A 12015-nucleotide genomic window follows, 5' to 3' on the forward strand; every position below is an offset into this window, starting at 1 on the left:
GAGGAAATAGATGAAGAAATGGGAAGTGATTATCTCAGGACCCCAAAGCCAGTCACTAAAAGGGCCAGAACAAGATTGCACATTTGCAAGGCACCCAGACATGTGAGCTTTCAAAATCAAGAGCCACTTTCACCCATAGTCATTGATGATGAAAAACATGGGTTCAATAGATGTTGCTGCTTCAGATTTATAAGCACACACAAAACTCTTCTACCTCTGGAGCGAACCCACCAGCCATCAATGACTGCATGAGGCCTTTCCCCCAGCTCTTTGCTCTCAACGGTAATTCCCTTTGCCGTAACTTTCTGTTTTCTGCAGTGCCAGCCAGTTGTGACTAGTTGTGGCATCTCTAACAAAACACACTGGATGTTGTTGTAAAGTCTCATGGTTGCATTTCAGAGCTAAAAATAGGACTATGCTATATCATCTGATATTTTCAGATGATCAGCTACACCACTCCCCTACTTTCTGGAACTAACAGAGGTAAGTGGATTTTAAAATTTTGTTCTTTGAATAGCTCAATTTAGAGAACAATAGAGCCATTACATAAGCATACTTAATTTCAGCTCTACACCCTTAACCCATTACCCCAACCCACTTTCCCCTCATTTCATGGGCTACTAAAAATATTGAACTAAATAGTGTGACCCACCTGGAAATGAGCGTGTCCACTGTTTAGCCTGAATGAGTGTTTGTGTGTGTTAAAGGAACACGGTGCCTTCCAGGTATTACCTCACATTTGGTTTCATTTTACTTTTCTCTAGTCATATGCCTTTGCCCTGACTTCTATGCCTATTTTTACATTTTATTTTACAGAAATTATGTATTTTTGTAATGCAGCTTATTAAAAAATGATAAGAATATTAATCAGTCAATGTGTTTACTTTCATCCGCTTCAGTCAAACTTCTATTTACCCATCTTCAAATTATTTGCTCAAATTCTATCTGCAAGGCAAAATGAAATTAAATAAGGAAAGAATCCTGCTACTGAGGATTAAAAGCACCTTTTACATAATAACTAATGAATTTTGCAGACTGGCTGTGAACGTGGCTGACAGCATCAAATAGATATGCTAGTGGTGAATTTTTGCTCTGTCCATGTGAATACAACCTCAATTTAAGATCACAATAAAATTTGAAACAGTGAAGCAAGAGTGAGATTTAACCTCATTAAAATCAGGGAGCACATCTTCTTTTAATAAGTGTTTCAAACATGTTTACATATAGACTTACCCAGGCAAAGTAACCACGATAACTGTTTTTAAAGTGAAATACATTAATATGTTACCTACTCTACAAAAACAAGAACCTTAAGAAGCAAAATAAAAATCATCATTTGAAATATGAATAGTTACCTGAAAACCTATAGCAATCCAAACCCAAATTTAAGATGAACAAACTTAAGATGTCCAAAATTTAAGTTGAGACAGCTCTTTGATCTTGGCAAGCTACAAAATAAATACAAGTTCCCCTCCCTTTATGTCACACACACAGTTTAGAGGGGGGCTCACTTGGACAATATTTGTACTACGATATATAACATCATCTAGAATATAAGTCAGAGTACCCAGCTATTTCTCTCTTTTGCGAGTATTCACTTTAAAATTACAAGTTCCAATTCATTTTTAGATTTCAAATGATCTAAACTGTATCTGTTTTTAAAATGCCTACATTCCTTGGCTTTTTCTTAATCAAGGAAGTGAATAGGTATCTTAGCAAGAGACGTCGTGGGGAAGATTGCGAGCATTGTACTATGCATTGCTGAATGGGTTCAGAAAAGTTTATATTATCATAAAAACAAATTGACATCAATAGCATAATTGCTGCATGAATAATCTTAGAACAAGTGAGACCTTTCAAGGCTTTTTTTATTGTAAGCAATCATTATGCTCACCACATAAAACAAATGCCTTCTGGGAATTTTTTAAATAAGACTCAGCTTTCTCTAGCTTGTATTTCTTGGTTTCAACATGAGATATCTAAAAGATGAAAGAAGCTGTTCTGGCTATAGGGATAATATTGTGTGTAGCCATGGGTGATTTATGTAGTAAATTAAGGGAAAAAGTTGCACATGTAATGAGATACTGGTGTGAGTGAGTTCTCATTACCATCATAATATTTGGCACCAAAATTTAATAACTCTTTTTGCATGTGAATGCCAAAGAGCATTTTAACATTAATTAAAAGCCCATAATCATGCTGGATGAAAGAGAGAATGTTAACCCAACTTTACATATGAGATACGGAGTCACAGAGATTAAGAAAATGACCCAGGCAGATTTTTTAAATTATTCATAATGCCACAATATGTCGATGGGGAGAGGGAAATCGGCATAGACTCCCACAATTACTGCTGTTCTCATCCTTGTCTTGTGTGGAACAGAAGCCTGGTAATTAGGGCTTCTGATTTCTACAGATGTTCCCACTGCCTCTTCTGCCCTGCATTCCCTCAGCACTAATGAATTCAGTATTAATTTGCAATTGATGATTGAGAAAATAAAAAGCTGTCTTTAATTCCTTTAGGGCAGAAAACAGTTCTTTAATTTTCTCTGAATTTCTCCATATTTCTCCTGCTCAACTTCATGAAATGTGCAAGCAAAGAGTTTCTGGGTTGAGCAAACTTAAAGGGGCTTCTTTACTCCAAAAATTCTCAGAGCCTTGACTATACTGATGTACACTGCAAAACTCCAAGGAAGAAATATTACTTGCAGATTTATGTGACCACAAAATCTCCATTTAATGGATGTGGTAGGCAGAATAATGCTCTCCCAAAGATGTCCATTTCCTAATCCCTGGAACTTTACAAGGCAAAGGGGATGGAACTTTACAAGGCAAAGGGGAATTATGGTAGCAAATGGAATTAAGGTTGCTAATCAGCCAATCTTAAAATAGTGAGGTTATCCTGGATTATCTGTGTGAACCCAATAAAATCACAAAGGTCCTTAAAACTGGAACCAGAAGGCAGAAGACAGGTCAGAGCGATGCAGCATGAGAAACACCTGACCAGTCATTGCTGGCTCTGAAGATGTCGGGAGGCAGAGGAGTATGAGAAGCTGCAGAACTGGAAAAGAGAAGAATTCTCCCCTCCAGCCTCCCGAAGGAATGCAACACTGCTGATACTTTTATTTTAACCCAGTGAGACCTCTTTCAGATTTTTACCTCCAGAACTGTAAGATAATAAATTTGTGTTGTATTAAGCCACCAAGTGTGTTGTAATTTATGACAGCAGCCATAAGAAACTAATACAGTGGGGCCCATTACTGTCCTACTAATACCTCCCAGAATTATAGTTCTGTGTTACAATTTTTTAGAGAAATGCTATTCTACCTGTAACAGGGGCCCACATCAGACTGTCAATCAATAAATATTATAGACTGAATAATTCATTTTTATTGTATGAAAATTGTTAGTACTTGGTCGTTAAGCCAGCCCATCTGTTAGCCTATTTCACTATCTTTGCATTTTATAACAACAATTTCTAGCAGCCATTTTGAATCATCAAGCAAAAATGCATTTACTTTAAATGATGCTAAAATAAACGGTATGGAATAGATTCAGTGCATCTCAAATTTTAATGTGCTTGCAACCACCTGGAGAATCCCCTCAAAATGCAGATTCTGATTCCGTAGCTCTGGCATGAGAACTGAGAGTGTGCATTTCTAACACGCTCCCAGGTGGCACCAATGCTGGTCATCTGTGGACCAAACTTTAAATAGCAAAGAACAAAAGAGGACAACCCCTGTCAGACCCTCTATTCCCTGCCATAGAAACCTTTCTCTTCTCCCAGGTGGAATTAGGCAAATCCTCCTTGCTCTGCTTTTAGGATCATTACTGACCACGCGCAGAAGATATTCAAGGAATTTTAGTTTAATACTTAGAAGACTCAGCTTCTAGTTCATACAGTATATTTGTAAATTATAAAATAAACATATTCTCATGAAAGACAATTTATAAAACAGAAGAAAGAGTAATTTTAATCATCCACAGTCTCAGCACCCAAAGATATGTCTTATTAACATTTTAATGTCTTTCCTTCAAGACTTCTTTCTCTACAGAGATTCTGTTTTACATATTGGACATCATATTGCATATCTCAATGTTTTAATCTAACATCATGTATGCACATATATACATATACAGTGGTGACAGGTTGAATCATTGGTCTCAATTCTTCACTCCCCTCTAATAGAATTATATATCCACACTCTTGCCACTCTGGGGAAGAGCATCCCAACTTCTCTCCCTTCTAATAGAAATATGTCTTTACCTCTCGTCAGACTGGTGAGCAGAGAGTTATTCCCAACACCTTGACTTTGAAATTAATCAAGTGATTTACATTGGCCAAAGGGTTATTAGCGGACAAATACTTTTTAATGTAGGTTTTATTGTTTAAGATATGGCAAAGCTAACAGATCAGGAGACAGCTACCACTGTAAACATAATTTGTTACACTCAACAGACCCCAAGACAAAAGGGCATGCCACATCATAATGCGGGGTCACACGGGAAGCACCAGGGTCAGTCAGGGGCAGAGGAAGCAGGGAGAAGATCTTCATTGTGGTTTCTGTGGGAAACATAATGGGTGAGGCAGGGTAAGCAGGTTTAGGATTGGCCACTTTGAATAATTTAGTGGACTCTATGATATAGTTGTCTGGTATTTGGTCCTGGAGTATCGGCCCAGAATGTGAGAGTTCATTAATGGAGGTGGTTGGGGGGTATGAGCTCCGGAGTAGTTGGTTTGTGTGTGAAAGGTGCACTCTTAGGCCAGTAGTTTGCTATCTCTAGGAATTAGCTAACCCTGGGAGAGGGAGTCGCTCCAGGGTCAGCAAGGCCCCAAGATGTCAAAGCATCAACAAATACAGAGTAAAAAGACATGATTACCACAGCATGACGCAAACAAGGGCTTGGAATGTGCTGATGTGGTTGGGCTTGTTCTCTTGCAACGTGATTGTCTGCAACGAGAAAAGCTCATCCAGCCAGGGTTGCAGAACAACCACACAGGGAGCAGGCCTGGACCCAACTCAAGGTCAGGAACTAAGCCCAGCTGACTCCCAGCCAGCAGCGGAGGCAAACCGCAGCCAGCCCACGTAAGCCAGAAACGAATGCTTATTGCTGCCTGCCTCTGAGATTTTGTGGTTGCTTGTTATAGAGCATTATGGTGGCAATAGCTGAATATGTTGGAAGTGGGGTACTGCCATAACAAACCCCAAAATATGTGCCATCAGCTTTAGGACTGGAGATTAGACAAGAAGGATATTGTTCTAATGGCCTGGAAAAAATGTTGGTCCATGTCATATAGTAGTGAAAGTAAAACATTTGTTACAACTATTACTTTCAATAAACCAAAAGACAGACAATGGACCTCATAAAGTTGGGATGATGACCAAGCAAGTTTCAATTCACAATGCTGATAGGGTAAGTGGGTTGTTGAATTGCATTTGAAAAGCTATGATAACAGATGGGTTCTGTGATGGTTAATATTGAGTATTAACTTGATTGGATTCAAGGATGCAAAGTATTGTTCCTGGGTGTGTCTGTGAGGGTGTTGCCAAAGGAGATTAACATTTGAGTCAGTGGACTGGTAGAGGCAGACCCACCCTCAATCTCGGCGGATGCCATCTAATCCACTGCCAACATGGCTAGAATAAAGCAGGCAGAAGAAGTTGGAAGGACGAGATTCGCTGAGTCTTCTGGTCTTCATCTTTCTTCCGTGCTGGATATTTCCTGCCCTCAGATATCAGACTCCAAGTTATTCAGCTTTTAGACTCTTAGACTTACACCAGTGGTTTACCAGGGGCTCTCAAGCCTTCGGCCACAGACTGAAGGCTGCACTGTTGACTTTCCTACTTTTGAGGTTTTGGGACTCAGACTGGCTTCCTTGCTCCTCAGCTTGCAGTTGGCCTACTGTTGGACTTTACCTTGTGATTGTGCGAGTCAGTACTCCTTAATAAACTCCCCTTCATGTATACATCTATCCTATTAGTTCTCTCCCTCTAGAAGACCCTCACTAATCCAGATTTTGGTACCAGGAGCAATTCTAGAGGAAGAGAATTTTAAGGATGGATTTCTTTAGTTGAATTTGGGGTTTCTGGAGTTGGTTGCTTAATATGATTAGACTCAAAAATGCTAAGGACTCTACTTCTGATAGTATGGAGAATACTGATGGTCCTTGGAATGAACTGTTTAGAGAATTATGCAAAATAAATACATCTGATACTTCTGATTCATCGTTCATGAGAGGCAAGGAGTTTAGTGACTCTATACATAATACCTTTGACCATATGTAGAGAATCAAGAAATATAATGAAGTTGGTTGGTTGCTCCTAAGTTCACTGGACAAAGTGATGAAAGAAAAGGATGAGCTCAGGGATTCTAACTCCCAGCTCCAGAAGCACATACTGAGCCCCAAGTCTTCTAAGATTGCCCCAAGTGAGAGTCTTATCTCCTATAGACAAAGGGCTGAAATTGCAGAAACTCAGACATAAGCTCTTGTAATAGAATGACTGACCTGCCAGGAAAGGTGCATGCTCAGTCTCACCAGGTGTCTACTGTTAAAGTGAGAGCATTGATTGGAAAAGAACAGGACACTGCAAGTTGGAATGGGGATGTGTAAGAGGACCCTCATGATGCTGGGGACGCTGAGCTTGTAAACTCTGATGAGATACTTTTGCCAGAGGAAACAGCCTCCCCACCCTCAGTGGTGGCAACATCCCCTCCCCCACCAACATGGCCATCAGCCTTTCCACCTTTATCTGAGGAGTTAAACCCTGCACTGACTGAGCCAACAGTGATGGCCTCCCCTGAGGCAGTTACCAGGCAAGATAATGCTGATTCACCTCAGGACCCACTCCCAACACCCCTGTTTGCTTCTAGACCTATAAGTGGACTCAAGTCCCGGCAGACCCCTAGAGGCGAAGTTCAGAGTGTGACCTACGGGGGGGTGCACTACTCTCCAAAAGAACTGCTTGAGTTTTCTAGTTTATATAAGCAGAAATCTGGAGAATAGGCATCGGAATGAATATTAAGGGTATGGGATAATGGTGGAAAGAACATAGAGTTGGATCAGGCTGAATTTATTGATATGGGCCCACTAAGCAGGGATCCTGCATTTAATGTTGCAGCTTAGGGAATTTAAAAAGTTTCTAATAGTTTATTTGCTTGGTTAGCTGAAATATGGATTAAAAGATGGCCCACTGTGAGCGAGCTGGAAATGCTTGACTTCCCCTGGTTTAAGGCAGAGGAAAGGATCCAAAGGCTTAGGGAGATTGGAATACTAGAGTGGTTTAGTCACTTTAGACCTACTCATTCCAGCTGGAGTGGTCCAGAAGACATACCCTTCACCAATACTTTCCAAAATAGATTTATGAGGGGGAGAACCTATATCCTTGAAGAGCTTTGTGATTGCTTTTTTCTGTATGCCAGATCTTACGGTGGAAACCACAGTCACTCAATTAGAAAATTTAAATGCCATGAGAATAATCGGATCTCAAGGTGGCAGTGGCCAAGTGGCAGCACTCAACTGTCAAAAGCAAGGTGGGCATAGTTACTGTAATGAACAGCAGAGGCAAAGCAGCAATCAGAATAGTCTGACTCGAGGAGAGCTCTGGCATTAGCTAATTAATCACAGTGCTTCTAGAAGTGAAATTGGTAGGAAGCCTACAGCATTCTTACTTGATTTGTATAAGTAGAAAACTTCCAGGTCAAGTGGACAAGACTAATTTGAATTATAAAATAGAGAATCATGGCCCTTCTGTCAGTTTCCAGACTTGAGCCAGTTTACAGACCCAGAACCCCTTGAATGAAGGGGTGGCCAAGTTCCCTTGAGAAAGGGCCCCACTACATTACCAACAATTTATGCTGCTAATCTTTCTCCCATCCTTCCCACAAGGAAACCTCCAGCCTTTTACCAGAGTAACTGTGCACTGGGGAAAGGGGAATGATCAGACTTTTTGGGGACCACTGGACACTGGCTCTGAACTGATGTTGATTCCAAGGGACCCAAAACGTTATTGTTGTCCCCCAGTTAAAGTACGGGCTCATGGAGGTCAGGTAATTAATGGTGTCTTAGCTCAGATCCAACTTACAGTGGGTCTAGTGGGTCCCTGGACTTATCCTGTTGTCGCTTTCCCAGTGCCAGAATGCATAATTGGCATAGACATACCTAGCTGCTGACAGAATCCCCACACTGGCTCCCTGACAGGTAGGGTGAGGGCTATTACAGTGGGTAAGACCAAATAGAAGCCATTAGAACTGCCTCTACCTAGAAAACTAGTAAATCAAAACCAATATCGCATCCCTGGAGGGACTGCAGAGATTAACGCCACCATCAAGGACTTGAAAGATGCAGGGGAGGTGATTCCGATTCCCACCACATTCCCATTCAACTCTCCCATTTGTCCTGTGCAGAAGACAGACGGATCTTGGAGAATGACAGTGGATTATCATAAGCTTAACCTAGTAGTGACTCCAATTGCAGCTGCTGTATCAGATGTGGTTTCATTGCTTGAATGAATTGACGCATCTCCTGGTATCTGGTATGCAATTATTGATTTGGCAAATGCCTTTTCCTCCATTCCTGTCCATAAGGCCCACCAGAAACAATTTGCCTTCATCTGGCAAAACCAGGAATACTCTTTCACTGTCTTACCTCAGGGGTATATCAACTCTCCAGCTTTGTGTGATAATCTTGTTCACAGAGATCTTGATCACTTTTCCCTTTCACAGAACATCATACTGGCCCATTATATTGATGACATTATGCTGATTGGATCCAGTAAGCGAGACGTAGCAAACACATTGGACTTATTGGTGAGACATTTGCATGCCACGTGTTGGGAAATAAACCCACCTAAAATTCAGAGACCTTTTACTCAGTAAAATTTCTAGGGCTCCTGTGGTGTGTGGCCTATATCTTTATATCCTTCTAAGGTGAAGGAAAAGTTGCTGCATTTGGCCCCTCCTACAACCAAGAAAGAGGCACAATACCTAGTGGGCCTATTTGGATTCTGGAGGCAAAACATTTTCATCTGGATGTGTTACTCTGGCCCATTTATCAAGTGACCCCAAAGGCTTCTGATTTTGAGTGGGGTCCAGAACAGGAGAAGGCTCTGCCGCAGGTCCAGGCTGCTATGTAAGTGGTTTGCTACTTGGGCCATATGACCCAGCAGATCCAGTGGTGCTTGAAGTGTCAGTGGCAGATAGGGATGCTGTTTGGAGCCCTTGGCAGGCCCCCATAGGTGAATCACAGCAGAGGCCTCTAGGATTTCGGAGCAAGGCCCTGCCATCTTCCACAGATAACTACTCTTCTTTTGAGAGACAGCGCTTGGCCTGTTACTGGGCTTTGGTGGATGTTTGACAATGGGTCATCAAGTCACCATGCGACCTGAACTGACTATCATGAACTGGGTGCTTTCTGACCCATCTAGCCATAAAATGGGTCATGCACAGCAGTATTCCATCATCAAATGGAAGTGGTATATATGTGATGGTGCTAAAGCAGGTACTGAGGGCACAAGTAAGTTACATGAGGAAGTGGCTCAAATGTCCATGGTCCCCACTCCTGCCACCCTGCCTTCTCTTCCCCAGCCTGCACCCCTCATGGGGAGTTCCCTATGATGAGTTGACAGAGGAAGAGAAGACTAGGGCCTGGTTCACAGATGGCTCTGCATGATATGCAGGCACCACCTGGAAGTGGACAGCTGCACCACTACAGCCCCTTTCTAGGACATCTCTGAAGGACAGCAGTGAAGGGAAATCTTTCCAGTGGGCGGAACTTCAAGCAGTGCACCTGGCTGTGCACTTTGCTTGGAAGGAAAAATGGCCAGATGTGTGATTATATACTAATTCATGGGCTGTAGCCAATGGTTTGGCTGGATGGTCAGGGACTTGGAAGAAGCATGATTAGAAAATTGGTGACAAGGAAATTTGGGGAAGAGGTATGTGGATGGACCTCTCTAAGTGGTAAAAAACTGTGAAGCTATTTGTATCTCATGTGAATGTTCACTAAAGGGTGACCTCAGTAATCAAGTGGATAGGATGACTCATTCTGTGGATACCACTCAGCCTCTTTCCCCAGCCACCCCTGTCATCACCCAATGGGCTCATGAACAAAGTGGCCATGGTGGCAGGGATGGAGGTTATGCATGGGCTCAGAAACATAGACTTCCACTCACCAAGGCTGACCTGGCTACAGCCACTGCTGAGTGCCCAGTTTGCCAGCAGCAGAAACCAACACTGAGCTCTCGATGTGGCACCATTCCTCAGGGTAATCAGCCAGCTACTTGTGACAGGTTGATTATATTGGACTTCTTCCATCATGGAAAGGGCAATGGTTTGTTCTCACCAGAATAGATACTTACTCCAGATATGGGTGAGCCTATCCTGCACGCAATGCTTCTGCCACAACTACCATCTGTGGACTCATGGAATGCCTTATCCACTGTCATGGTATACCACACAGCATTGCCTCTGACCGAGGCACTCACTTTATGACCAAAGAAGTGCAGCAATGGGCTCACGCTTATGGAATTCACGGGTCGTACCATGTTCCCCCTCATCCTAAAGCAGCCAGATTGATAGGATGGTGGAATGGCCTTTTGAAGTCAAAATGACACCACCAACTAGGTGACAGTACTTTGCAGGGCTGGGGCAAAGTTTTCCAGAAAGTTGTGTATGCTTTGAATCAGAATCTAATATATGGTACTCTTTCTCCTAGAGCCAATATTCATGGGTCCAGGAATCAAGGGATGGAAATGGAAGTGGCATCACTCACCATCACCCCTAGTGACCCTCTAGCAAAATTTGTGCTTCCTGTTCCTGTGACATTACAACATTACATTCTGCTGGCCTAGAGGTCTTAGTTCCAGAGGGAGGAATGCTGCCACCAGGAGACACAACAATGATCCCATTAAACTGGAAGTTAAAATTGACACCTGGATACTTTGGGCTCCTCCTACCTCTAAGTCAACAGGTTAAGAAGGGAGTTACAGTGTTGGCTGGGATTATTGGCCCAGTCTGTCAAGATGAAATCAGTCTACATATGAGATCCCTTAGGGCGTCTCTTATACCATACCCTGTGATTAAGGTCAATGGGAAACTATAACAACCCAATCCAGGCAGGACTACAGATGACCCAGAGCCTTCAGGAATGAAGATCTGGGTCACTCCACCAAGTAAAAATTCATGACCCAACGAGGTACTTGCTGAAGGCAAAGGGAATACAGAATGGGTAGTAGAAGAAGGTAGTCATCAATACCAGCTACAACCACATGACCAGCTGCACAAACAAGAACTGCAATTGTCATGAGTATTTCCTCCTTATTTTGTTAAGAACATGTTTGTGCATGTATACACTTGTACTAAGGAAATATCTTCATTTTATTTCCTTTCTTTTTCATTTATCATATGGCATAAGATTTATTGACTTTATATCAGCATTTAAGTGTTGTTAACTTTATGTAATAGCATTTAGGTTAAGGATTAGTACACTTCCATTTGTACAAAGAATAGTTGTATTATGTTAGGCATAATTATGACCTTATTATTGATTGTCTTTATTTGAAGACTATGTATGTTAGGAGATGCATGGGTTCAAGTTGACAAAGGGTGGACTTGTGATGGTTAATACTTTATGTCAACTTGATTGGATTGAAGGATGCAAAGTATTGTTCCCGAGTATGTCTGTCAGGGTGTTGCCAAAGGAGATTAACATTTGAGTCAGTGGGCTGGGAGAGGCAGACCCACTCTCAATCTGGGTGGGCGCCATCTCATCAGCTGCCAACATGGCTAGAATCAAGCAGGCAGAAGAAGTTGGAAGGATTTGACTCGCTGAGTCTTCCGGCCTTCATCTCTCTTCTGTGCTGGATGCTTCCTGCCCTCAAATATCAGACTCCAACTTATTCAGCTTTTGGACTCTTAGGTTTACATCTGTGATTTGCCAGGGGCCCTGGGCCTTCAGCCACAGACTGAAGGCTGCACTACCAGCTTCCCTACTTCTGAGGTTTTAGGACTCAGACT

The sequence above is a fragment of the Macaca fascicularis genome, chromosome 14 (genome assembly GCF_037993035.2).
Source record: "Macaca fascicularis isolate 582-1 chromosome 14, T2T-MFA8v1.1".
Lineage (NCBI taxonomy): Eukaryota > Metazoa > Chordata > Mammalia > Primates > Cercopithecidae > Macaca > Macaca fascicularis.